General features: G+C 38.9%; 1 protein-coding gene across 5 annotated transcripts in view; it reads left to right on the top strand.

Annotated features, from left to right (window-relative positions):
* NRCAM (neuronal cell adhesion molecule) overlaps positions 1 to 26,858 on the top strand; it is a 154,054-nt gene that overhangs the window by 7,875 nt on the left and 119,321 nt on the right. The window lies entirely within an intron of this gene.

Below are 26,858 nucleotides of genomic sequence, written 5' to 3'. Positions count from 1 at the left end.
GGGCAAGGCAGGGAACATCTTAAATTATGCATAGCCTATTTCTGCATGATAAAGTTGAAACATAAACAATTACATAACTGGAAACCAAGGGTCGAAAGCTAAATTATCTGTTATACCTTGTAGGTGGTAGTTGTATGAAGTGCATTTCTAAACTTGGGAAAGGTAAGAATGTGGGAACATCTAAAGGTGAATGTGACCACCAGAGGGCAGACACATAGTTTAATGACTCCAAAATCTTTGGAAAGGAGACTCTTGTGTAAAAACACACTGAGATAATGACTGAATAAGCAACACAGTATTGGTGCACAGAACTTCTTACATTGATAAAATACAGTAATAGTTAATGTTTAAGATGAAAGTAAATACACCTGCTTAGAGCTCACCTGCGGTTCTGTATTCCTACAATGAAAGACAGAACAGTTCATCAGGTCATATAGTTTGAACTGTAAAAAATGAGTTGTTAAACTTAACCCACTTACCTTTACATTGAGTCCAGTAATTTTAATACCAGCATGTTTTCCAGAACCCTGTCCATCTTCATTTGAAAATGAAAAATACTCTCCTTTCTCAATAGTTTCTCTTTGTAGTTAATTTAATTCTGAATTGAAGTTCATGTTTTCAGAATTTGCCCAGCATTTGCATAATTTTCCTCTTTATTGGTAATAATGTTTGTAGTCTTTAAAGCATGTAATTTTGCTCCTCAGAGTATCATGGAAAAGAATTAATATTATGGGCCTAAAATTAATACGTCAGTAAAGTAGCCTTTTTCAGGAGTGCTGTACTGTAGTTTTTAGTGAAAGCTGATACTCAATATTTTTGTTTAGCTTTTTTGTTAAGAATGTAGGTGCTTAATTAAAGCATGTCATATGTTAGCTTTTACTGTTCATATACCATCTCAAGTTACAGCAGTAGTGTCTTTTCTTTGAATTATTTTTGTGTAAAACTTAGACAGTTTTTGTAAGGAAACCATAGTCTTTATCCCACCATTTCAAAGTTGCAGTATTCTTTAGAGGAAACTCTTAAGAGCTATGTTTGCTCCCTGGGGGTCTTAATTCTACCAGTTGTGCCGGTGTGAAGTGTCTGATGACCCAGATTTCCAATTGCCCCACTGTCACTTCCAGCAGGTGCAGTTCCCTTGACAGCAGGTTTTCTGGAGATCTCATTTGTAATATGTTTTGCAGTTATCATCCCAAAAAACTTTAGCTGGAGGAATTTCTCAAAGTTATTTCTACAGTTTTATATACTTCTTCACAGCTGCTTTACCCTCTTGACATTGAAATATGGGGATAGGTTTCTCATCACAACCAGGGAAATGTACTAGCAGAACTGGCAGCATCAGACACTCGAGGGTATCATAGAGATTAATGATATAGTAAGATTTGTATCTTCATAGTTCAGTTGCTTAATGCATTCTAACTTAAATGCAGTGAGAGAGGCATTACTGCTGAGAACATGTGCAATAGCTATAGCTGGAACTTAGGTGGGTGCTAGGACTAATTCAGAAGTTGGTATTAGTAGGATTAGCCTTGATGTGCATTATGTTATACAGGAACTTATGTGTGTTTCCTCTTCTAAGGTAAAGCTGTCCTAAAAGAGTCAAAGATTTCTGTGACTTTCTCCCCCTCCACTTAGTTTATCTGAGATGATACTGAAAGACACACCAACAGTTACTAACCATACTCATAACAAAGTTACATGCAGCAAGCTAATGTAAATAAATACCATTATTATTATTATTGATGGGGAAAGTTCAAATATAAATATGTAGCAGCTTGATTTGACTGCTAATAAAAAGCCATGTTAATTCGAATGGAAGAGATGAGAGTAAGAAAGTCCTGAAAACAGAAATGTGAAAATAACAAAGTCAGGGGAGACAAAGTAAAGGGAAGAGGTCTATTTAATTACATGGAAATAGGTACTAACAGAATAGATCTATGCTTTCTTGTTTACTAAAACAAAACCCCAAGTTACTGTTTTAGTGAATGATGTCATAACAATAAAGTATTGTCTTAATTGGCACAGAATTAAGTTAAAAAAAGTAGAAAAATTAATCAGTTGTAAGATTCTTCTCATAAAGACTGCACATCTGTTCCTTGTCTTGCTGCTTACAGGTGGAAAAAATAACCTTCAACTGATGGTGTCTTGATCTAGGCTCCAGTGATTATTCTGCACACTAGGATATATGTATATATATTTATATATGTGTGTGTATATATGTGTGTATATATATATGAATTGAAAAAATGCTGAAAAAAAATTGCAACTTGATACAAGCACATATTTCTCTGAAGATCCAGAACAATGCTGATTCCAAAGTTTGAGTGCCTGAATTATCCTGGATGGTAAAGACATCTGTTCCTGAAAACATGTCTGTAAAAATAATTGAATATTTGCTTTCATTAGTGGCTGTTTTTATCTGTGGTTGTGGGAAATAATTGATCATTCACTATGGTGAGCCAATGCACTACTCTGACTAATACATGTCACTTTAAAAAATATAACTCAGATTAGTGAAATTATGAATCTGCATTTCATAAGGAATTATTTGATTATAATTAGGCTAGTTTTCCCCCAGTGTCAATTTGGTTTTATATTTAACAAAAAAAGAAAGGATCAAAATTGATACTGTGTTGGCATTGCCCTGGAATATGACTTGGAATTTAAAACATTTTATGTACTTTTAAATAATGACTGCTCAATATTGAATATAACGTATCAAAAATACACCTATTGATAATTTTTAACACTATCTAGTGTTAAAAATTTAACACTATTTAGTGTTAACACTGAAAAAACCGCCCATCTTTTTTCTGATGCAACACAAAAGGTAACTCAACCTTTGTAATGTAATTCAATTTCTGAACACTAATCCTCAAACAAAGACTTGTGCAGAGTCCAAAATTAAACACTTGCAAGTCTTAAATAGGACCCAGAAGAGCAACACTTTTTAGTTCTTGTGGCATCTTTATCCCTTCATTGCTGTTTCTACCATCCTGGGATAGATTTTTAAATACCTGCTATTCATGCACAGGCAAGTAATTAGTATGTAAATCTTACTGTGACTGCAGTTGTGTAATAGCTGACACAGAACTGTAAACCAAAACTTAAAGGCTTCTTTTAAGAAGGCTTGCATATTTAAACATAATTAGACAGTTGGACTTTGAGGTAAGTGTCTTGAAACCTTTGTTTGTTGTGTAATGATTCTTGAGTTTTCATATAAAATTATTTTGCAAATTTCTGTGCTCTTTGAGGCTGTGGCTATCTGTCCATACACTACAAATCCTAATGAGATTGTAGTTTATCCTTACAGCTCCTACACACAGTTAATGGGTACCATGCAGTACAGGTTTTTAGCACTTAGGTTTTAAAGAATATTAAAGCTTGTTCTAGTAAATATATTCACATTGGTCAGAAAAATGGTCTTTAATTTAAGTATTCCACTTTCACAAGTGTTTAATGAAACGCATCTCACTCATCAGAGGTTTTCTTTACTATTAACTAACCTTAAGGCCTTTGATCTTATTGGGGATGTGGAAAGGAAAACATGAATTCATATCCATAGTGTAATTCTGAATAGTGCTTTAGCACTTGAAGTTTAATAATGATATTGTAAAGAAAATATAGTATATTGCAGGCGGCTGAAGGACATGGCACCATTATACAGTCTAGAGAACCAGCATGGCCAAATTATCTTCACTGATCAGGCACAGATGATATAATGTTGTAATCAAATTATTAATTAGGTTAATAAATACAAAACTTGATGACAGAAAGATGAGTTTTGAGACTATTACACTACATTTGGAAGCAGGGGATGGGTTAGAGCTTTCCCTTAACACATCTAGCCAACTGTCTTGAGAACTGGTCCTTATTTGGTTTTATGTTACATTGGCAATTTGTAATCATTAGAGGTATCATCATACAATAGATTTAAATAAAAAGCTTTCTGTATTATTTCTGTTTATTCTTCAAGATGTGGCTTCTCTAAGGTTAATTTATCTGTAGATTTTTAGGGGGGTTATGTATTAACTGTTCTGTAAGTGCCAAAATTGGCTTCCTCTGAGCAAGCTTAAGTCAGACAGCAGAAGACTTACTTTTATGCAGTGCTGTCTGATCTGAGGTCAGTGTTAGCAGAGAGATCTTTGTCCATTCGTAGTGAGTTCATTGTTGACCTCTTCAGCATCAGTTGTACTGTTGACTGTTCTTCTGTAACATAATACATGTACACATGTATTATCCCTGTGTATTTTTTCTTGATTATCTGACCCCTATACTGCCTTGGATAACTGAAAATTAACTCTGCTGTTTCAGTTCGGGGGAGGGTGTGGGGTGGGAAATGAAAGTTCGAATGATATCTTACGAGGTGATGACTGTATTGCACCAGTTCCCAGCTGGTCCTAAGTTGTAACCTGTGTGTAAGGTATACTGCCATCCCACCACTCTCAATTCAAGACAATCGTGGTATAGAGGTTCTGTCTGAGGAAAAAGGTTGGAATCAGTTAACAGTGTATTTAAAGAAATAAAAATAAAACCAAGCTTGTGTTGTGATTGGGTTGGTTTGGGTTTTTTTGAGAAGCCAGAGTTGTGAAGCTGATACACTTGGACTGATCTGAGAACTTGTAATATAAGTGATAGATACAACCTTCACTTGAGAAATACTGTTCTAATCCTGTCTAAGTAGTATTTTAAAGTACTTGCAGGAACATTGGTAATACAGTGAGAAAAATGTGTGAGGAGTGTGTGGGGTTTAAGTTTTCCATCTGGTGTCATTAGTTTATGTGAAAATGTCTCAGTCCTTGGGGCTTTTTCTGATCTGTTTTCTATGTAAAATAGACTAATTGCTCTAGAATTAATCTGAAGCTTGAACTGGGCTTTTGATTACTTTGTGATTTAGTTCAGTACAACTTTGATAAAACAAGCATGCCAGAAAACTTTAATCTGGAAGCCGTTAAGGAAGCTACACAGATGCAGATGAAGTAGGCTTAATATGATAGCAAATGCTGGGAAGTGACCATAGTGTTTTCCTTGAGAAAGAGAATGCAATCCTTTGTCTCCAAATAACTTTCCTGATACTGTTGAACAGTCACAGCTGTTTGTTTAAAGGGTGGATGGGTAAAGTAATTGTCTAGTTTCTGTTGCATTGGGTAGTGCTCATCTGGGGAATTTAATAGCTCAGAGTCTGATGGCCCTTTACGAATGGTGATGGGAGTCTTTTAGATGGATTAGAGAAGACTCCACAAAATATTCTCTGTTTACTGATCTGTGTGATCAGTAATGTACAGAGCTTAATGTAACCAAGAGAAACTCGTTACATTTCCTGGTTGTCGTGCAGATATACAGGAGACTGCTACGTAACTGGGATCAGTTTTGGCTGCCTTGGTGAGTTTCTGAGGATGTCGGATTCTTGACCTGGGATGCTATTCATGTATTTAAGCATACAGACAACTCTTATCAGTTGGCCTATGCACAGCAGGAGCTGCTGGGGAAACTTTAGGGACTGTCCACAGTTCCTAGCTGGAGAGGTCCTGTTTACCAGCTGCCTTGTGGTAATGGCAGGTGGGGGTTCTATCAGTGACCATGCTGCACAGGGGCAAAAGGGACTGATTTGCGAGATTTCAGCTGAACCACGATGGGAGCTGGTGAATAGGTATCCTAGGTGTGTACACAGACACAGTCCTGATTCTTAGGACTCTAATTATAGGATGCACTTGAATTTAATTCTTTTAATTTTGTACACCTTTTCACAGTATTGAATATTACTTTTAGACCATACTTTGATAGTAAAATCAAGATAAAGGAACTGATACATGCTTTTAAAAGCTTCTGGAAAAACGTTACCATATTTTGCCGGTTTTATGGAAGCACAGTATGTCTTAGGTGTAGTTTCTATACTAGTCTTTATTGAGAACTTTACATGCTGTTACTGGTAATGGCTGTAATATTTGAAGTAGTGTCCTATAGCTTCTGAAATTGGAGGTCTTTATTCTGCTGACAGCAATGGTGTGAAAATGTTAGTACTTCATCAAGACAGTAGAGCAGTAAAGTTGAGCTATTGGAAATTGCAGCAAGCCGCTGAGCTTTCAGTTGATGAAGGCTGGGAGAGTATTGGCACAATCATGTCCTTCTCCCTTGGGTATCTGCTTTGCTGCTGTCCAAGATGAGACCTTAGACTAGATAGATCTTTGTTATTATGGTAAGTGAATGCCAGACTTAGTAGGGCATGCAGCACTTTTATTTGCATATTCGAAGAAAACATGAGATTTAAACCTAAACCAGCTTGGGGCTTGGAAATGTACTGAACTCTCTAGGGTATCTTTCTGGGAAATGTTAGTGTAATAGAGTGTATCTACAAACACTACTTTGTGTCTGTACATACTAAGAGTGAAATCCTGTCCTCCTAACTTAAACTCAGCTGTATCCGAATTTGAACTATTTGGCACAGGATAGTGAGCCAGCCTGTCCAATACAACTTTTTGCCTCATGATGAGAAATAAGAACTCTCTTAAGACGAGTCCAATGAATAGTATCTTTCCTTAAAAGCATTAAGGAGTCATTAGGCTGTTTTATCTACCTTTGAATTTGTTGCTGTGCTGAACAGGGTGGGAGAAAAGTGACTTCCAGATGTCCCTTCCAATCGTAACTATTCTCTAATTCTGCTGTATGTCCTGGCTCCATTTCAGAATATGTCTATAGTGCTGTGGGTGGACATTTAAGAAGTATTGGAAAGAAGAATGTTTTTTTTTTTGTTTTGTTTTGTTTTCCCCAGTGATCAAGGCACAGAAGAAGTGGAAGATCTTGGTTCTTGTTTTTTGGCTGGGCTGACCTTACCTTCACAGGGACTTTGTCACTTCTGTTCTCTGTGTCCTAACTGCCAGGACCCAGTGTATGCTATGTGAAAGTTTCTATCTGCTTGGAGCTCCTGTGCAACAGGGAATGGTTGGGAGAGCTGGTATGCCAGATCATGCTCTCTTGGCCTGCATTATGTAATAAATCATCATCAGCCCTACTCAACTAGCTCTTCTCATCTGAGGCTTGACTTTGGATCTCTCTTCCTTAGGTGTATTATCTAACCACCTGGCTGAGGAGAAAGTGGGCAGGGTTATCTGTTCTGCTTGTCAGAAGCAGTGATCCCCATCACCTCTGACTTTTCTAGCTCTTCTAGAGAGCTCTGTAGACTTCAGGTGCTTAAGCATATCTGCTTAGGGAGCTGTAGAAGATAGGTGTTTATCTACTAGAATATGTGCTTCTATGTACAGGGGAATGAATGAAGTCAACTCTAGGAAATTTTAAGGCCGAACTGTGACTTATCAATGTATTTGGGTGTCTGCTTACATCCTGGGACTTTCTGATGCTACAAACTGAATTGCTGTTCAGAATTTAAGTAGGATAATGTGAGTTAGCATAAGGTTTAATATTAACTTCCCACCCTAAAGTTATAATCTGCTTTACTAATGGCAAAATTTTATGTCACCATCCCATCTTCCATGATGTGAATAATTCACTGAACTGGAGCATAAGACTCTAATTTAATTTCCTAGAACAAGTGGTGATAGGTCTCTAATTTGTACTTTTACTAAAAGACTAAACTTCAGTGCTGTTTATGTATACCATAAATGCTACAGAAGAACTACTCATAAAATAAAGAAAAAGCCCCAAAGCAGCCATACTACGTGAGTGTATTTGTGAATAGAAGACATTGATTTGATGTCAGAAGTATTTTTAACAGGATTACAAAATGCAAATAGCATTATGTAAGAAAGATTACCTATGGCTTTAATACAGGATTGGTTTTAAGCCAGAGACTACATTTTGCTGGGTTATGTATGTTTGTTTATAACTGAGCACATTAGGATTAGGCTCAGCCATTTTCCAAATCTTTGATATTTTCAGGGTAGGTGACTTAAATTTTTTTAAATTTAAAATTATGAACTTAAAATCTGAATTGTGGTTTTTTTGAATTGCTTTCAAGTTGGATAGCTGCTTTGTTTAGGATCACTACAGTCTGATTTGTGTAGGTAAAAATCAGAAGTTGCTGTTGTCCATCATACCCCATATAACTTTTTTTCCTAAGGCAGACAGCCACCTGGTTCCAAAACCATCACAAAAGACCAAATGCATTTCCTGTGTGGCAGAACATATGTGGATGTCATGTTGGTGCTGTCGTGGTTTAAGCTGCACAGCTCGTTCACTCACTCCCCCCCTTGCTCCCCCAACTCCCGGAGAGCTGGGGAGGAGAATCCAAAGAATGTAGCTCCCACGGGTTGAGATAAGAACAGTTTAATAACTAAGGTATAACATAAATCACTACTGCTACTAATACTACAAATAATAATGATAAAGGAAATAACAAGTGAAGAGAATACAACACCTCACCACCCAGCGACCCATAAGTCACCCCACCCTGCCTGACTGAGTACTGACTGATAACTCCTCCAGCCCTCAGAGTCCTCGTCCTTCCGGGTAAGTCTGGGTTACATCCTGGGCATGACGTGCTGTGGTATGGAATACCTCTTTGGCTAGCCTGGGTCAGGTGTCCTGTCTCTCCTTCCTCCCGGCCTCCCCTCCTCCCTGGCAGAGCATGAGGCTCAGAAAGTCCTTGGACAAACCAAACATTTGAGCAGTAACTCAAAACATACTTGCTATTAGCAACCGTTCCCAGCCCGAAAGTCAAAACACAGCACTGCACCAGCTACCAAGAAGGAGAAAAAATGACTGCTACTGCTGACCCCAGGACAGGTGCCAAGCAAATCAGTGAAATGTTAGTTTGTACTGAACCACAAGGGAAATTTACAGGCAGTTGTACTCCAAATAATGTCTAAAAGGACTCATGTACAGTACCAGAAGTTCTTGACCTTTTAGTAAATGAAATTTCAGGAAGCTTACGCAGCTGGCACAGAACAGCTTCATGTGACTCTGCATTGTTGTCATTGCTTTATGCTCTGAGTGCCTGAAATGTGCCAGTCCCCATTAGACAGACATGAGAAAGAAGGTCTTTTACAAAGGTAATGTTTCCTTTTGGAAAGTTAAAATGTTTGATGTACTCAGCAACCAAGGTCCCTTATTAACAGACTTAACTGGAATCACACTTTTTTGTCTCCCCAGACTGGTTTCAGTTTTTGTATTTCATTGTGGCTTATTACTAGTTTGTTCAAATATGTTGACATCTTTTAGTTTTAGCACCAGATTTCTTCCAAACATTTATTAGCCTGGTTTTCTTTTGCCAGGGAAACATCTGGCAACATTTCCTGCATTACAAGGTGCATTTAATATATACAGGCCAAGGACAAAAAAGTAGAAACTGACACAGGGACACAGGGATGGGGGAAGATTTAAGCACTTGTGAAATGTTAGTATTGCACCTAAATATGCAAGAAAAAACCTCTCAAACAATAGCTTGCATCTAGATAGTTTCTTCTTCTGTTTTAAAGAATAAAGGTTTTCTTGTATTCTGTGACTTGTGTTCATATCTCTTATTACAACTGGAGGGTTTTCCCAATGGCTTAGTTTTCATTTCTGCAGAGCTTTGTTCTATGAGTATCAAAATTCAGTTCCCAAATGCTACTGGCCACAAGAAGCTTGAATGTTACGGAGATAATCAGAGCCTATGCTTTTAGAAGATAAATTCCTGTAGTACTCTCAATCTGCCACGTCTAGGTAGTATTCAGATGGATGCTGATGTGCTCCGCAGAGGGATGATAATTATTTCTGAGAAACCTGGAAAGTGGGACACTGACTTTCATGATTATTTGATGGTGATGTCTTCTGGTAAAAAATGGCTGGAAGGAACCTTAGGAAAAGCTCTTTTTAAGTTATTACATACAGTTTATGGTCAAACAGATAAAAATACAATGGGGTATGAGGTTTCATGTTCCTTAAATACCAAGGAAGCAGCTGAGAAAGCCCATAGCTTCCTGCTAAGCTCTGCTCTCCCTGTACAGTTTCAAGTAGGCAGGAATTAGTCCTGGAGATGATGTGTGTTTGGCTGTTAAATGATGGTCTGATCACCTGTCTGTGATTTGCATAGCTTTCACTTGGGGGTGATGCTTTCTTGCTATGCTTTTGGTCTGCATTCTGAAGTGCTGAAACAGAGAAGAGAGAGAGTGTTTGGAAGGGAAGAATGAAATCTCTTGCAGCTTGCTCTAGGAAGTAATGATGCAGTGATTTCCTTTAGGTAAAAATGAAGTGTGGGTATGTCCATTGAAACAGTATTATTTAGTGGTGGCCCAACATGTTTCAGTAACTAATTCCTCAAACAAAAATTTTATTTTTTTTTCGTTTTTCCTCTCCTATGCTCTCATGCTAACCCCAGACCTTTTGGATCATTCTTTTCAATTGTAGAATATCAGGTTAGAAGGGACCTCAAGGATCATCTGGTCCAGCCTTTCTTGGTAAAACATGCTCTAGACTAGATGCCCAAGTACCCTGTCCAGCTAAATTTTAAAAGTGTCCAATACTGGGGAACCTGCCACTTCCCTGGGTAGATCATTTCAATGGCTGATTGTTCTCATTGTGAAAAATTGTGTACAACAGCAATCTCCCCAGGAGTAACTTGTGCCCATTACCCTTGTCTTTTCCATGTGACCCCTTGTAAAAAGGGAGCCTCCATCTTCTTCGTAGCCACGCTTTAAATAGTGAAACATGGTGATAAGGTCGCCCCTGAGCCTTCTTTTCTCTAGGCTGAAGGTATCTGAAGAAATAAAATTCTCCTATTAGGGGAGGTTTGACTTCCTTGAGTGAGAAATTACTTCCTTTTCTTTGAACTGACACAGAGAGGAAGTAAATGTACAGATGTGTAGTAAATGTAACTGCAGAGTGACACCTGTTAGGTTCCACTGTGTCTTTAACCCCATAAGCTCATTTAAACAAGAGAAATGGTGCCTCTGAAACTTGAGGCATGTGACAGCTCTTGTCACTGGTAAAATGAAACAGAACTTGTCAGTGAATTCTTTAGAAGTGAGTTAGTGGAGCTGAGGTAAATACAGCAATTGTCTAGTAAGTTCTTCACTACCTCTATCTCACACCAGTGCATAAACTGTAGCTGTTTTTTTCCCTTAAGAGTGGAAGGGTACCTGTCCCCTTAGGGGGAGGGTAGAACCTCTGGTCTGACAGCTCTAGAAAAAAGGCTCTCTGAGCAAAAGGTCATGGATTTGTTTTATGCTGTGGATGTAAGCATGGTGATGATCTAACCTTCTGTTTCCCAAAGCTCTATTAAACCAGTGTGGCCCAGCCTACGTTACTGCTTATTCAGCCTGTTCTAAGAATTCAAACAGTTAGCTATGGATTATATCACCTAATTCCACTGTGAAATGAAAGAGAATGGGTGGTCAAAAACCTCCTGACAAGAGCTGTTTTGCTCTGAATAATGCAAATGAAGCATCCTAACCCAGTGAGCAGGGAGCTTTTCTCCTATAGCCACAGGTCTTTGTTCCCTTTTCTGACAGACTGCATATCCTTTCATCTCTGCGATTAGTAGAGCTGCTGTGGTCAGTCTGAAATGGTAAGCGCAAGTCTAGCGGATGTTGAACTCTCGCATTTAGGAAGTCTCTGCACAAGCATGTTTAGCTGTATTTCCAAGCTTCTTAATGGTCAGTAACAAGCTACTGTAAGTTAATTTGCAGATCACTGCTTACTCCAGTTCCTTTGTCAGAGATGTGAGGAAAAACTAGTATCTGCATAATAGAAAGACCAAATGTATTGCAAGAGAGGGAATATTTAGCAGATTTTTTCTTTTTTTTATTCCCCCATCCCCCAATAGCAAATGGTGTCTTTAATAGGATCTCTTCCATAATCAGTTTGAGAAAACAGAAGTTGAGCTCTGTTAGTTCAGCATGGGTTTTGGTGAGTCTTAGTGAGAAAGTATCTGTATCCTAAAACCAGTTTTGCAGACCTCTATTAAAATAGTAATATATTAAGATTATACTGTGTTATTTCTAAGAAGAGAAATAACAGTTCCTATTCATGAGAGATATGACAAGACTGGAAGACTGTTTTCAAAATGTTTTCCAGTGTGACTGTAGTTGGCTTTGATTTTGTTCCCTGAGATTTGAGAGAAAAGAGGTTTTTAAGCGAGGGCAAAAATTACACACCAAATGCAGATGCAGCTGTAGCATGGATTTATACTGTAAAATATCAGATATTTATATGATAGACATAAAAAAATATGTTTTTCAGTTGTTTTCCCAATACTTTGTTGTTTTTTTTTAAGCCACTGATGGGTGTTGTACTGACCTTAGGAAACACAATCATAAACCCACCACAAACCAGTATTTCATTTGTGATGCATACTTTTTAAACAGTGAATTCAGAATATTATGTTAGGATTTAAAAATTATTTTTAATAAAGTAATTGAAATTGTGAATAATAGCTGATTTTTCCATCATCTTTAATAGCAAAGCATCTTAATGCTTGATTCATGTTTTAAAACAAAATTATAACATGGCAATGCATACATGGTGTGACTTACAATTATTCTTTTAATTACTTCTGGCATAAATCCACGATTCAAAATCATGTGATATCCCTCCCCAAGAGATGTAGTATAATGATAGCACCTTTTAATATATCTTTTTTTTTTTTTTGCATTCAGACACTTGTTCCACTACAGTTATTTGATTTAATATATGCTCATAGTTGAAGATGAGGTCATTCTGCATTAACTCTTTTCTTAAATGTTACTTACCTTTGCATCATGAAAGCAAAAAACCCTAAAATGTGTCAAGCTTGCAAAACGGCATCTGTCTGTGGAGTGATGATATGTCATTTCTGGGTGTGTGAGCAACTGCTGGGTTCTAAAACTGGCTGTGGAGGGGAGGAAGCAGCAGCTCTGGCTGATGGGCAGAGCATCCAGCCCAGGGAGAGGATGGTTTGACTCAGTGCTCCCAATGAGTGTGCTTGACTTTTCAATGTATTTCCAACCTTTTCTTGTATCAAAATAGCTGTAACTTCAGGGCAGCCTGACAACATTGTCATTCTGTGTAGTCATTTGGGGAAAGCTGACTGATTCAGACTTCTTTTTAAATAGTTGCATGTGTAGAGGCTCTTCTGGTTTTGCAGTGTGTTGGTTGTTATGTGTTGAGCTGGACTTGCAGTAATTAATTTCTATAATGTTGCCCTTTGAGATCGTATTTTTTCTCCTATGACTCAGGATTCCAGTAAATTGCAAATAGGCATCTTTGTTCTTTATTTCTCCCCTCCTTCTGTTAGTCAGTGTACGTGTAAGGGTTTCAATGGGCAGGACAGTAAGAAACAGTTGGAGGTGATCAGAAAATTAAACCTCACAGCTCTCAAGAGTAAGTGACTGGTAATGGCAAGATAACAAAAGATTTCTTTCAAAGAGTTGTGTGAAGAAGCAGAGAACTAAAATTGTTTTCAGCTGTATTAACACAAGAAATAGTCTACATACTAGAAAACTATGGGGAAAATGCAAGAAAAAACACTTGGAAAAGATTAGGTTGTCTTAAGGACAACCTTTAAAATGAGAATGAGAAAATGCTTTTGTAACTTTTCAGTATTTTCGTATGATAATTTAGACTTTCATAGAATCTTCACTTCATACACCAGTTCTCTCAGGACATGTGGATGCATCTCTTCAGGTCCCTCCTTAGATGTTCTTGAACCTGATCTCCTACAGCAAGTGGTTCTTCCCTGGCTTTGCCTTCTGCAGCTTGGGTTGGTGTGGCTGGAGCACTTGCTGGTGGAGAGGCAAAGTAATAGTTGACTACGTCGTCCTTCTCCTTGTCCTAGATTAAAAGGTCTACTATTTCCTTCTGGAGAGGGCTCACATTTTCCCTGGTCTTCCTTTTATCGCCAACTTACCTACAGAAGCTTTTCTTGTTGTCCTTGATGTCTCTGGACAGATTTAGTTCTGTCAGGGCTTTAGCTTTCCTAATGTGATCCTTGGCTACTCAGACATTTTCTCTGTAGTCCACCGAGGCTAACTTTCCTTGCCTCCACCTCTGCACACTTCTTTTTTGTGTCTGAGTTTGTCAGTAGCTCCTTATTTATCCATGCAGGCCTCCTGATGTTCATGCCCTGCTTCCTCTTCTTTGGGATTCATCACTCGTGAGGTTGGAGGAGATGATCCTTGGGCCTTCTTGAACTCCTCTTTCTTCTAGAGAGCTTGATACTCTGCTGAGCAGATCCCTGAAGAGGCCCAAAGTCTGGTCTCAGACTGCGCTCAGTCCAGGGTAGGAAGCTTGCTGTGTGCTCCCCTTGCTGCACTAAGGGTCCCAGTAATCTTAAGTGTCTAATGTTGCTCCGATGCCATCTTCCACTCCCCGTTGCACTGTTGTTTTCAGGGTCATGTTTATATATCTTGAAAGGAAATGTAAAGATTCCATGCTGTCTCTAGGGCAGCATGTGTGAGAGATTTCCCCTCAGTCTTTTTTCTTATCAAAGACATATTCAGTTAGAACATAAAGGGAAGACCTCCCATATTCTGGGCTGGACTCATTAAATGTGTAACAGGCTGTTGTAGCCCTGTCTCTGTGACCACAGACATGCGGGTAGAGAATAGAGCTGACAGATGAATGCAGTGTAATGCACTGCTCAAGAGGAGTCTGTTCCAGTCTTTTCTCCGACTTCCCCTGAGGCAGTTCATCTCAGCACAGTAACCTCTTTCAGTCTTACTGAGCTGTATTGCAAACTCACTAAAATATGACTAAAATTAAATACAACAAAACTTTTCACTTTAGAAGATGACCTGTTAAATTCACAGGTGTTAGTTGATCATTCTCTTTTACGTTTTATTTGTATTTGAGAACAATTACCTGTACTAACTAAATCTTGATTTCTTATTTTTTTTTTAACATCTTATGTTTAGAAATATTTTAAAATCTTAACTTTTGTATTTGATTTATGTCTCTTAGAGATGGAATTTTTAACTTTTTTCAAGTCAGACTATGCTTAATATTCAGCTGCTGAACTGAAATGTCTTGGGTGCAGTTAGAAATGTTGAATCTGCAGTTTAAGGTCAATCTTGCACTCTTGAAATGATAGTAAATATTTGTGTTTGACTGAAATGGGCTTATGTGTTCATTGAACAGGGTTAATTTATGATACTATTTAGCTCCTAAAAAAGCATAAATGCATAAGATGGGGATAGGTGCAGGACTATGTCTCAGAAGCATCTGTGAACAGAGAGGAACTGAGGCTGTGCTGCCTGGGGATGAACAATTTCAGGCATGAGGGCTTGTGGCCCTTCCTCTTTACTACTTTCCTATTCTCCATGGGTTCTTAACTGTATTTCGTGCTACATCACGAATTTGGGTCTGACAGAATGCATTTTATCAAACAGAGCCTTAATTTGCCATCCATGAGCAGTTGTTGGGTGTACTGTGGAAGAAGCAAGCTAGAATATAAACTCCTCAAGGCCTTGCTTGTTCTGTGACTATGCAGAGTCCCATTCCCTCTGTTTGACCTGGTCAGATGTGACTCGGCCTGTGGTGTCAAGCTGCAGGGCTCCTATGAGTCTGAGATGGGCGATGAGCCACACAGACTTCAGATGAAGAGCATGAACCCCCTGTTTTTGTGTAGATCTAATGGTTAACACCATGAGGCTAGCAAGCAAATAAGCCCTTTTCCATTCTCTTCCTGGCGAGATACTTACCTGTCTTCATTGGGTTTTGTTGGATGGACTATTTATGGGGGTTTTTTGGTGTTGGTTTTTTTTTTTTCAGTTAAAGTGAGCTTTTTAGACCAAGTAATTTATAGTAGTACCTGGTTAGTACTAATTTACTAGTATAGGTGTGAAGAACATGATGATAAACTTCTCTGTAAAAAGTTTTCTGCAGGAGCAGACACACCTACACCCAAAATTTAGTCCTGTTTTCATTGGTGTGGTAAGAGCCAGCATACTGAATCAGACCAAAAGTCCTACTATCAGTGTGGGGTCTGAGGGTGGATGTCCATGGAGAGACCATAAGTGAGATCCTGTGCACTAAGTCACTTACTGTTACAGGTTTTGTTGTAGATTTGTGTCTTAAGTCTAGTGCATACCTTCCATTTAATATTCACCATAATCTATACTAAAATTAATAATTACAAAACCAAACCACTGAATTCTGAAACACTGAGAACTTGGTTTTAGACTTATGGATGTGCTTGTGTTAGATTTCATATTGTTATCCATGCTCAGTGTGAATTTACTCATCTTTTACTTCTCCAGAAAATTTATTTCAGTTTGGTACTGAAAATATTTGATTATCAGTATATACGTTACCAATTTTATTCTGGCTCAATGTTTCATATGGAAATCTACTGTCCCCAATGGTGATGACGATTCAGGACTAAGAAAGTAGTACAGTGACTTATGGACATATTGCCATAAGCTTTCATGGCATATTAATTGAGGCTTAATTTTAGTGAGGCTCAATTTTGCTCTTTCAATACTGTGTTTCAAAATAAAACTAAATGGTTCTTTTTAAGCTTTTTATTTAATTAATCATTAATCTAGGAAACAAAAAGTGAAAGTTTTCATCTAGGAACTGGGAAGTAATTTTACTGCAGAGATTTACTGAGAAATTCACAATGTAAAACTTAATCATCTGTCTGTTCTTGTATGGTAAAACCTTAACGCTCCATAATGACCAGAGTTTGCTACTGTCTGAAGACCTTGCACACCTCAGCATTTTTGTTTGTAAGACCCACAGAAAGTGCTCCTAGAGTGGTCAAGTGTTTTCCTTATTTGTATGTGCCCAACTAGGTGACCATGTGCATGGAAGCACTTGTGTGTTCTGAAATCTGTCCCAGTTACTTTGAAGTTCTCCAGCCCTGAGAGACTTTTTACATTAGGTCCAAGGTATTAAAAGAAATACTTTCAGGTATGGAAAACCGTACTTCCATTTGGGGAGAGAAATTGGCATAGATTCTCTGATACTTCTTCTCTGATACAACCCTGCTTCCCCCTCTGTGTCCAAGCAGAGTCCATGGCTCTGAGGGCTGTGCTCTCTGATTCCTCATAGACCTTCCCTTCTAATCTTGTCAGCCTCTGCGCCATTGATTTCAGTCTGCTCTTGCTACTGTTGTGTGCTGGTGCAATCACTTTCCCCTAGCACAGACAGCAGAAAGGTTGAAATGCCCGTACGAGTTGTAATGCTGGATGAGCTAGGCTGAGGAGACTGTGGCAGCACAAAGGATTCCCACTCATGGCTCAGCACGGGTCCTGCCTGGGCTTGAGCTTTCTCCTGCTGTCTTCAAATGGGATGTTTCTGCTCTGCAGTTCTTGGCAGGTGCAGGAGTTTGGCTTAGGTTCAGTATTGGGTCCAAGTCAGCCTTACGCATTTGTGTATTGACTGTACGAGCTAACAAGTTCTTCTGAAGTTTAGGGTGCTGGCTGCATCTAAACTCTTTCCAGTAAGCAGCCTGAGATTCCAGCTTGCAGTTCAGAGACCTAGTCTGATTGCTTTTAGCCTCCCCCAGCCTGGCAGGATTTACTTGCTCAAGGCCAGCACAGAGAACCTGAGTAGGCATGCTGTTTCTCATGGGGTATCTGAAATTTTCATACAGAGCTGCTTTTACATGGCTGTAATGATGATGAGCACACCTGTGTGATGCTGCCTCTAATACTGGGAGCAGCAGCACAGACCTCAGAAAATAACAGATCGTCTTTGTTGTCACTGTGGGAGCCAGCTTCTGGTCCCACATTGCCCTGGGGATGGAGGTTTCTAGCACGGGAGCTTCTTTGTGTCTAGCTACACTGTGTTGTGCTGTCTATAGAGACACACAGAGATAAAGGAGTTATTTAAGGCAGTCTGAAGCTGAACACTGCCTCAGTTTTAATGTTAAGAACAAAGGTGTATGCAGCTAGCTTGTAATGAATGGGGGTGGAGGATAAGAAATAGGAGGTAAGGGAACAGAAGAAAGTCTGACAAAAGTACATCTTATGAGAGAAGGAAGCTTCTCTAGTGAGGGAGCATAGGACGGGCATAGTGAGGCTTCCAGCTGTGAGCCCTGGTCTGGTTTTGTGTCTTTACTGTTGGTAGTAGTTTGATAGAAACAATCTGGGGGCTAAACTGTGTGGTCTCTCCTTCAGGACAAGTATCTTAGCCTAGTTCAAAGTCCTGGGCAGGAATAAATGACACCTTCTGGACCTGCTGAATGCCCTGACGAGTATCTGACACCTTCTGTACTAATGGTGGTTTGTGTGCTGAAGCATGCAGTGACCCAGCTGCAGCAAAAGCAATTGCAAGTACTCTAGAGTGGTGGCTTCTATGGCTTACACTCATGGCTTGGGTATGGAACAAGATGGGTTCTGCTCAGTCAGGCAGAAGTGGGTGTTGAACCAGGGATGGGGTGGTATTAATATGCATAAGGTTATTGCAGTCTCCAGCGTGTTTGGATCCCAGATGACTACCTGCCATTGTCCAACACCAATTCAAACTAAGATGATAACCTCACTAGGCATGAGATGTAGGAAGACTCATCCCTCCTAGGGAAGTTGTGACCTGTAATCTAGGACAGAAGCTTTTTCTCTGGAGTGATCTTGAAAGTTTAGCGTTTTAAATTTCAGTCAAGTTAGAAGTCCTGGTTAAATGTTTGGTTAAATATTTGCCTAGATGAAATGGTGAGAGAGGGAAAACCCAGTTGCTTTTTGCAACTTTTCAGTTTAAACTGAAGAATAAGTTTGTCTAGGTTTACGCATTCTATTTAGCTTTAAGAGCAATAGTTGCAACGTAATTTTATTGTTGTTTTTTTTTTGTTTAAGCTACCAGGTATTAGAAGCTAAAAGCTCCAAGAAGGAAAGGCTTGCTTGGAAAAGTGCTTGGAACATACGGTAGAAAACTTCACAATATACATCTGTAGTTGAAAGTCAAACAGTGTGATACTCTTAAATTAAGAGGAAAAAGGTGTGGTGTTTCAGGTTGGGGCTTTTTTGCCTTACAGAAACATAAAACTTGTATGTCATGTTCACTGGAATATGGAAAGACATGGAAAGCATAACTTGTGTGTCAGGCTCAGCAGGGATTCTTATTGCTTCCTTTCATGTTTCTCTCCTGCTTAATGTCTCATAAATCAAGATAAGTATCTTGCTATGCTTCCATACAATGTCAGCGTTTTGGGGCATGATTAGTGTGCTTGATAGGCATCCTCATTTCTTCAGTAAGTAATTATGATCCAATAAATACACTTTTTGTTTTGTCTTTTCCTCTGCTGCATTTCATATGCTACTTGTTAGAGAAAGCTAAATAACTTTGTTGTTTTCAGCCTATTACACTTGTCATTATTGTCCTGTATTGAATTCTAGGGCATAACATTGTTATTGTTTCAGATTCTTCTTGTCCTCTGTGCCAGACAGCCAAAGATCCATGTGTATCTGAAGTACCTTTGTTAAAATAATCAATGAGGTTCAAGATGATTTATAGAAAGCAGTGGGTGATCCCTCTTTGTTGAAGTGTCCTTTGTAATCCTGAGGATGGCAGTGAGTGGGCTGTAAAGAGCAAGGGTGCATGTGGGGTGATTCATAGAGTACTGAAATGGGAGGATTTCAAGTGAGGGTTTTCTAAGATTAATTTCAGACTGTAGAGAAACATTTTGCAAGTACAAGTACTGTTGTGAGAATGGGAAATAATTTGTTATTCTACCTTTCATTTAAAGTTTTAAAGCAGTTTGAGACAGTTCTTTTCAGTTTGTTTCAGCTTTGACTTCTCTTGGTAAGAGTATTGCCTCATTTAACTTCCTGGCTCTAACAATAAAGACCTTGGAAAGACTTTTGTGTATTGCCAGACAGATGATGCAAGGCATAAATAGAGCTTTGGGAACATCTTTATTGTCTGTGTTAGTGAAACCTGAACATAAAGGTTGGTATTTTTAAGAGGCAGGATTTCAATAGACTTGCATCACCATTGGAGCCCAAGTATATATATATTTTTCTTGCTGTACTCTGCTAAGTGATATCAGATAAAATGTTGTGTTTTCCCCACTCCAAGGAAGGGAAGAAAAGCACCTATAGCATCTGAGTGTTGGTTTGAGCATTTTCTAGTGTGAAGGAGAGCGATGACAATAACTTCCAGTTCAGATAATGATTCTCAGTTAATCATTACTTGTGATAATGTGGTGTATTAAAAATTCTAAGCTTTCCTGACATAATTTTCTATTAATTTAATAGCTGTTAGATTTGACTTGTCTGTCTATGCCCTGCTAGCATGTCTTGCTTTGGAAAACTTCTTTTTCCTTGTTAGCTATCTGTGTCTTCAATTACATTCTTTCTGCCTGCAACACAGTTTTAGTTCAGTTTATACTTTCTAGCAATCAGTGATATTTAGTCACTTGTCATATGCTGTTTGACAAACATAGGTGAATTTCCCCAGATGACCTCTTAAGGAGCATTGAAGCTGTGTTGCCTTCTAGCACTGGACCCATAGATTATTTTTTGAGCAGAGTGAAAAGAATTAAGCCAAGGTGTAAGGAGTAGCATACCCAGGTTCCTTTTTACACAGAATATTTGCAGAGTTTTTACTAGAAAAAATAGTTTGGTTTTGCACATTTTATAGGATGGATTTACACTGGGTGGTACCAGTATTCTTTAGATATCACTAGAAAAGGATAATACAGAAAAGTAAAAAATGCAAGATGTGATGTAGTAGGTATTTTTATTATTTTTTTATTTTTTTACTTAAAGACTGTCTTCCTGTTCAAACTACTCATACTTGACAAAAGCTTTTACTCAAATAAGCATCATGTGCTAAAAGTGCAAGTTTGAAAGATTACTGTTGTGTGTTCTCCACATTTCCATATTGCTTTTCAGTTTTGTTGTTTAAATATCAATAAATAAATAGTTTTGTAGTTTCCAACTATTTAACACTCTTAAAGTAACTATCTTCGTCAGCAGATAATTAGTGAAGCCAGACAGGATGATGGGTCTTCACAAAATTATAGAGTAGTTTGGATTGGAAGGGACCTTAAAGATCATCTGGTTCTAACCCTTCTGCCACAGGCAGGGACCTTCCACTAGATGAGGTTGCTCAAAGCCCTGTCCAGCCTTGCCTTGAACACTATCAGCATTTACCACTTTTCTGGGCAACCTGTGCCAGTGTCTCACCACCTTCACAGTGAAGACTTTTTCCCTAATAACTAATCTAGATTTCCCCTCTCTGTTTCAAGCCATTCCTCCTTGTCCTGTCACTACATGCCTTTGTAAAAAGTCTGTCTCCAGATTTTTTGTAGTTCCTCTTTAGGCACTGGAAAGGTGCTGTAATGTCTCTCTGGAGCCTTCTCTTCTCCAGGCTAAACAAGCCCAACTCTCTCAGCATGCCTTCATAGAATAGGTGCTCCAGCCCTTTGATTATCTTTATTAGCCCTTCTCTGGACTCACTCCAGCATTAGTTTTTTAATAGGTTATAACAAGTGCCAAAATGTTGACTGATTTCAGTATTTAATAAATATTTTAGGAGACTTTGTCAGATTATCTGTCTAATGATTGGATTTGAGATCTAAAGGGTTTTATTTTGTAAATTCCATTAATTTTGAGGGGTCTCTTCCTTATTATTTTTCAGCTGTCCACAGTGTGACTTTCATCATCATAGAACCAATCACTAATTTTTTTTATAATGCACCAGAAGTCTACATAATATCTCTTCATGGAGTAGAAAAAGACAGTCATTGGCAGCTGTTTCAGAAATACATATGATCGTATACTATTTGTGCATTTAGAAGTTTAGTATCTCAGCGATATTTGAGAGCTAGAAAAAATGACTTAAAAACCTCAGCTAAGAGTGTTTGGATCCCTTGTGCTTATTATACTGATTAAACAATTCATTATAAGAATGCATTATGTGGGATATATTTGCCCATACAGCAGTTCACTTTGTATGAATTACTCAAAAGTTCCTGGAAAACCTTCTTCCCCCAGTCACTTGGTTTGAATCCAGCTCTTTACATAAGGAGTTGGTGACAGTATGGTCCACTAATGAGTACAGAAAAGTATCTTTGCAAAGAAAGCAAGCTGGCAGAAGGATTAGAAAACAAAGCAAACCAAGAAAACAGGGGTGTCTGTGCAGGACTGGATATGTGACTTTTCAAACTCGTAGTCATCCAAACGAGAGAACTTGCGTCAGAGTCACTGTGAATCACTTGAGTCACTGTGTCTTGTCCTTCCATTCAGGGTTTTTAGTTTTAGGGCTTTTAGCTTTGGGTCTTTGGCTTCTTCATTTGAAAAACCTTCTGTATATATATATATATATATATATATATATATATATACTCTATAGGAAAGTTGAAGCATCAATTTTAAAGCACCTGGTCACTTAGTGTTCTCTTTTATAGGGTTAATTTTTTAAAATGGAAAAATAGTTCTTGTTTGGATTGAGATGCTTCTTTATCTGGAGTGGGTTCTTAGCCCCCATGTGGGGACTCCCTGTTGAGCTGGGGTGGGGTGTGGGAATCTAGCAACATTATTTACAATACAGATCTTCACCCACCATGCTTAACCCATCAAATATTCAAGTGCCTTTTTTTTAAGGTTTATTGCATAATTGAAAGGATCCTATACTTTTTCTTCTAATTACTAGAATAAGCTGATGCTGCATGTGCAGAACAGTCTGACTTGTATGATTGTGTTGAACAGTGTGTATTGCAGAGTTCCTTATCCTTAAAATATCATACTGTAGGTATATGGTGGCAGTTTGCTTTTGTGAAGGTCAGCCCTTCAGGAGTTCTCAATTTGGTGAATCATGTAGGATGGTGCAGTGATTAGATGTCAAGTCACGATCCAGTGCTTTGAGCTAATTTTACTTCCAGTGTGCTGCTTTTAAATTCAAAACTCTTCTTACTGACACTGTTCTGTTACAGACAGGAAAGGAGATCTCCTTTAGCTGCTCATGGTTGTTTTCTGGTTCTGAGCTTTTCGCAAAGGTCTGTGCCTCGCAGTGTGGGCTGCCTGGACCTTGGGATGAAATTGACAGCTTCTCAGTTCAGGCTCTAAGGATCCCAGCTGCTTCCCCAGTAGTTTTAGTGAATGACACCTATGTATGTAGTAAAGGATAATCTGCTGCTTCATGCTTGCTTCAATCCTGATCCAAAGTAGGCTCCTAAGGATGTGTAAGCACTGAACCAAAAGTGAAGTATTGCCCTGAGCAGAGCAGATGCTGCTGAGCCATCTGAGTAAGCTTTGTGCTGTGTTCTGGATGCAGGCTTTCCTCCAGTGGATTTCAAAAGTAGTTGAGAACAACTTTCATTCTTTAATACTTAAGAGCTTGAAAGAAAATTATACCTGAAGAAACAGTTACACAATGCTGAGCTAAAATTGGAGCTCTGTTCAAACCTGGAGATTAGCTTTTGGTATATGTTCATTCCTATTTTGAGTTATTTTGATTCGCATGGGCACAGTGATATCAAGTTGCACGAAATAAAAATAATTTGTAATGGCTGATCGTGTCTCACCCTTTATTATTATGGAAGGGATTGTTAATGTGTTTTTAAAGCTGTTTGACACTGATGTTTGATGCGAGCTAAATTTGTTTGCAAAACTTCAGCAGAAGTAATTCAGTCACTTCTGAAGATGATGACAGAGTAGGAAAAAAGACATTTTTAATTTGAAACCTTTGGCTTTACATCAAAGGTCTGTATGTTGCCCTTTCTGTGACCATTTGGTTATCACTGGCTAAGTTAAAGAACCTTCACTAAATGTTAGTTTGTCCATTTCCAGTAGCAACACATAAGCTGTAACAAATACTGTATCTACAGACATGTGCATCCCAGATCACACCTGCAAGTATCTGAAAAGGCTTTCTATGTAATTACAGGAGTATCAGGGGCGGGCCACATCTGGGGCTTGGCAAAAGAATTTGGTGGTTTAAGGGGGAAAGTGAGTTTTCCCTTTGGTTAATAATATTGCTTGTCAGTAATTTAGATGAATGGCTGGTATGATGGAAGAGCAAGAAGAGTCAGCAAGAGGGCGAGTGGGTAGGCCCAGAGCCTGTGAGGAGCTGGGGAGCTGATGAAACAGGGACTGGGAATTGTTAGGCAAGAAGGGATTTCTTGCCTGGAAGACAATTGGGGTGAAGTGGCTGATTCAGCTCTGTTAATGGCTGCATCCTCTTGTAGCCTGGCCACTTCCACACTGTGTGGCATTTGGTGCTGTGTCTTGTCCAAGTCTTACATGGTAAACCTGTCCCTTAAATCAAAGTGTCTGGTATAATGTCAAGACTCTGCTGCAGCTCAGCAGGACATTCTTTTTTTTTTTTTTTTGTACTATGGCTTTGGTTATGTATATTGTGTGCCCTGGGGAACATAAGAGCATAGGTGTGAGAAGAGCTGCCCAGATGGTGCTGGAGTGCTGTCAAATGACACAGAAGTAATTCTGTCTTATGAATGCTGCCCGTTGCCAGAAGCCCCCCAAGTGAAGTGATATTTTAGGAAGCTCACCACACAGTATTGGATGGTCAAGCTCCGTGCTTCAGCTCCTGCATATACCTTTTTTTCTGTGAGCAATACGTATGTGTTCAATGTGACTGAATTGGCAGAGATTAGTTGGGCGATGGGGAGGGAAAGGGTTGACCTGGAGGACTTGAAGCTTGTTTATGCACATGGAGTTGGAGGACAGAAAAGATGAGCAGAATAGATAACAGTAGGAGCTGGGAAGAGATGAGATACCAGAAGAAACCCTAGGAAACTGGAAAAGCTGAAGCTTGATTAGCAGGGAACATGAGACAAGACTAAGGTGCAGCAGTGTAAGAAGAGACAGGACACAGATGTACAAAAAGTTCATCCAAGCTGAGAAGTGCTTCTGAACAGTACTCATTACACAGCTTCAAAGGCTGACCCAACTATTTTGGGGTCATCTTTCTACTGCTGTGTAATACACCCCAAAAACATAAGTTATCTTTTTACACTGTTGCTTGGCAAAGAGAAATTCACTTTTGAAGTTTGTTCTCTTCAGATAACTTGTGCAGATGTAAGGTCAATGTTTAGATGACTTGTCAGACCTCAAGTTCCTAACTCTGCTTTTAAGCTGTGTCATTATTTATAATAATGCCATCTGATAGAATTTCTCTCTCCAAAACCTTCTCTGAGAAATCTGGTATGAAGCCTTTGTTGAAAGAAATCTGAAAACCTCTGAAATAAAGCGCTCAATAGAAGCATAACAATAAATTTGCAAGTGCGATAGCGCTTTAGTCTCATAATACATGTGCATTATAATCATTACATGATAAGGCATGCTGAAGTTGATGTAATCTTATGCTTATATAAGGGGCGGGGATGAAATTGCTGCTGGAAAGCTTAATTATTGATATGGTTATAGAGATCAACTTCAAGATAACAGTTCATCCTGCCATATGTTATGAAATGTATATGGATTTGGGTGGTGGGGGAAGTGCACATACAAGGAACTGAAAGGCACTCCCAGAGTGTTAAATATCAAAATCTTCTGGAGAGACACTTTTCAGAAACTCCCCCGTTCCCTAGAACTGAATTCTCAATTATGTCAAGCACAGATGACTTGACTCCTCTATTTTCAGATACCTCCTGAGAGTCTTATGGGTCTCTTTCTCACTCTCGTCTCCCGGAGTTAGTGTTTTCGACGTTGTTCAACACCCAGCTTCCAGCCTTAGTGACAGCGCCGTCATTGTGGTGCTGGCGGATGCTCTGTCAGCCCTTTTCCTGCCAGTCAGTGGGGGTTTGCAGCACACAAAACCCCAGTTCCCACTGCCTTTTGGGAGAGCACAGAACTTGGCAGCTTTAATCATCTGCCAGCTCACAGAAACATGTTGGGATTTCCAACCTTGTAGCCAAGATCAGAATTATCTCTAATGAAAGTTTGGTTTTGGTGGCATTCCTTGCCATTCCTCTTGAGGCAAAAGCAATCCCTAGTCATTGTAAGGGGAGAAACACAGGTTTTGTTTTCCTTGTTATCTTAAGTATTACTGCTTGCTAGAGAAGCCAGGTGGTTTCTGTGGATTGCTCATGTTCGCCATAGGTGGTGAAAATTAATTTGATGCCCTGTAGCTTTGACAGGTGTTATTGATATATGTACTTTGTGCAAAATAAAAGTATCTTACTGTCATTTTACCCAGACAGCACTGCAGACTGTCTTGTTATCAGACAGTCCAGTTCTTTTTCCAGTGTTTCAATACCCAGATGCCTAAAGTAGCTGCATAAGTCCAGATAGATTTGTCGCTTGCTTCTGACATGTAAAAAAGGGAAGGAAGTACTCTGCAGTGATTTCAGTGAATACAGCAGAGTATATTTGAATGGGAGACTGTTTTAGACTGCCAGATGTGCTTAGCAGAAAGCACTCCTAAAACAGGTACGTCACAGTGTTTGCTAAAAATGGTGCATGACCTATACTTGGCCATTCTGGCAACTGCTGATATATTAGGAAGTGGCTGCAGAGGCCTGCTAGCTGCAGAGAGAGAGGGAGCCAGAAAGCAGAACTAGATAAATCTGGTAGGCCCATGCAGATCAGGGTGAAGGACTAGTATCTGTTAATGTGATCTTGTCATCACCTTAGTTTTTTTTTGTCTTTTGAAGCTTGTACAGTTGTCATACTAGAGTGTATAATCTGCTGCTGCTCTCTAGCCCTCAGCCACTTCAGCTCTCAATAGGATGTGTAAAATAAGAGCTGCCATTTAACTGTGCTATGTTAAGTGCTGGTTTGAAGCTTGCAGAATGCTCCATAAAATAGTCTTGTATTTAAAGCTATATTAAAAAGATTCTTTTAGATTTTAATTTTCCAAATAAATAATCTTGGACTTCACTTTATGTTTGCACATCTGAATCTTATAACTTTCATATATTAACATAGGAGTTGGAACTCCTATTCCTATTAACATAGGAATAAAGAATAAATCCCACAGAATCACAGATTAGGGAACATTAACTTTTTTCAACTGAAGGATAATGTTACTCTGCTGTTAGGTGA

Source organism: Melopsittacus undulatus, chromosome 5 (assembly GCF_012275295.1).
Source record: "Melopsittacus undulatus isolate bMelUnd1 chromosome 5, bMelUnd1.mat.Z, whole genome shotgun sequence".
In the NCBI taxonomy this organism is placed as follows: domain Eukaryota; kingdom Metazoa; phylum Chordata; class Aves; order Psittaciformes; family Psittaculidae; genus Melopsittacus; species Melopsittacus undulatus.
The sequence above is the reverse complement of the archived record's forward strand: the minus strand, read 5'-3'. Positions and strand labels throughout refer to the sequence as shown.